Source organism: Pinus tabuliformis, chromosome 7 (assembly GCF_031772625.1).
Source record: "Pinus tabuliformis cultivar Carrire ecotype Pingquan chromosome 7, CPIR1, whole genome shotgun sequence".
Taxonomy (NCBI): Eukaryota; Viridiplantae; Streptophyta; class Pinopsida; order Pinales; family Pinaceae; genus Pinus; species Pinus tabuliformis.
Window position 1 is genome coordinate 137,754,222 of NC_142293.1, and position 2,401 is coordinate 137,756,622.

The window sequence follows — 2,401 nt, forward strand, 5'->3', positions numbered from 1 at the left end:
TCAGTCATCCAAGAGCTCCACAAGTATATACTAAGCCAAAGCTACATTTAAAAAGCACGGATGTCTTATGGCTCAACCGTCAACTGCAACTTTCACACCACCATCTAGAAATTTTGGCTTTTTAATTGAAAAATCTGCTGATACTTCCTCGTCGCCATTGCCATTGCTGATATCTGCATTTTCTTTGTAAGCATCCACATGAACACCTAAAACAGCCCTGCCAGAAGGATCGGGGTTCCTAGACTATGCAGCATCTCATTCTAAAGCTTTGGCAGTGCTGCAAGCCACACTAGGGCCTCCAGGTACAGTCAAGCGTGCAGCATTCTGAGGAAAGAATCTTCCAAATATCATCCTGTAGTAGTATGCCTCCTTTGTCGTGGGTGTATTCTCAGGGTAAATGTACTTTGCATTTGCCATCATCATATTGGAAACATGATTTGCAGCATGCTCTTTCAAACCATCAATCCAACTATAACCAACACCATCGCTGAATTGCTCTTTTTGCCTGTACAAAATATGCTTTGGTAGATAAGGATTCTCCACGTCGTCAAATGCCTTGCGAAGGATCCACTTCTCAATGCGCCCAAGATCAGGCCGCACCATCTTCCACTCTGGATCAATTCCCATGGAAATATTGATAAACTCCTTATCTAGAAACGGCACACGAGCCTCAACACCCATGCTGCTGTTGACTTATTAGCTCTCAGGCAGTCATATAGATGAAGAGACTTTATCTTTTGACATGTTTCACGATGTAGCTCCTCTTTGAAGTATTCCCACGCGATTCTGATTCTCTCAATTTTATAACCTCCTCCCAAAGCAACTTCTCGTTCCAGATATGCACAATAGGTCTCAAACACACTAACAGTTACCAGTTTGTATTTGGAGTAGTAATTCTGGATCATACTGCGACAATCTGATCAAGGCGGAATTACCTTAAATAATACGAACACCTTTCCGGCAACGATAAGCTAATTTCGACCATGTGTCTCTGTCTTTTGTCGTTGCAGAAATTGTCTTAGGAGTGAAAGCCTGTAGAAAACATGACTCTGCGCAATTTCAATTCGCTCCCGAGGATCATACATGATCTCATCCCGTAATGCTTGAAGAATTGCCTCAACTACGAGCTGCTGATGATGACTGGTCCACCCTGAATCATTCCCTTGCCTTTGATATTCTAGGACAGTAACCTTTGGCCTTTCTACACCTTCAAAAACCTCTTTACGTAGCTCTTCTAAACGAATTCTTTCATCTTCAGCATGTTGGTTAATAACAGCAAGATTTCCTTGGGCAACAACAACAATGTATTTCCTGTCGATTTGTTGAAGAATGTTTTCTTTCATCAAATAATCCTTACTCATCGATTCAGGGGCCAAACCACTGTCAGCTGAAAACAGTCATCTGTGGAAGAAATAAGAACTCTGGACCCCTAAATCGCTCAAAAATTCCATAACGGCCTTGAAGTGATGAGTCTTGAAACATGGACCCGTATTCCTCTACAAATCCAACAGCAACTTCATCAATGGCAGTTGTAGCCAGTATACCAGTATGGAGATCTCGTTCTGCATCTGTAGAGCCAAACATATCTTAAAACATAGTTATACACTGACAACTGCTGATGCAAAGCCCAATGGATTTTGACAAACATGACAGCTGTGAAAGGGCCGCTATGGATTAGGATAAATCCCCAATTTCGTAGCGCGCTACAAAACCACCGAAACAAGTAGCGCTGAGAAGCTGCTAAAAGGATTCATGCGCTGCGAAAACACCTTGTCTTTAAGCTAGGCTAAAAAAAAATTTTGGTAACAGAATTTTCATTGATAACAAATTCAATGGAAAATCTATCAGGACTATAATCTTCAGATGGTATGAGTTTTGATGCAACATTAGATAATAGATCGACACTAGAATTTTGTATCATAGGTACAAGAGAAATATTAAATGCTGAAAAATGTGATGTAAGATCTTGGACTAATGATTGATAATGCTTAAGATGTCCAGGAAGGAAGTGGATAGTATTTCTTACCTATTTAATGAAAGTTTCTGAGTCTCCAAAAACCTACAGATGTTTGATGTTGAGGCCAATTGGTTTGTATAATCCTTGAACCAATGCCTTGTACTCTGCGGTGTTATTTGTACATTCAAATTGTAATCTGCAAGATAACATGGTTTTTTCTCCTTCTAGGATGATTAAAATACAACCAACTCCTGCACCATTGTTAGATTTTGAACCATTAAAGTATAAAGTCCAAAATAAAGTATTAACTACAAGTTTATTTATAAAAGTTTTACACTTGGAAGAATCTATTTGCAAGAAATTTTCAGCCTATGAGATAAAAACATTATCCAAAAAGGGAGACTCGTGTGCTTTAAAGTTCCCTAAAAGTGACTCAGCCGAATA

The 2,401-nt window shown here is 39.5% G+C and overlaps 1 pseudogene; it reads right to left on the reverse strand.

Annotated features, from left to right (window-relative positions):
• Positions 1–255: 255 nt before the first annotated feature.
• LOC149246132 (asparagine synthetase [glutamine-hydrolyzing] pseudogene) lies at positions 256–681 on the reverse strand (annotated as a pseudogene).
• Between the last annotated feature and the right edge of the window lie 1,720 nt (positions 682–2,401).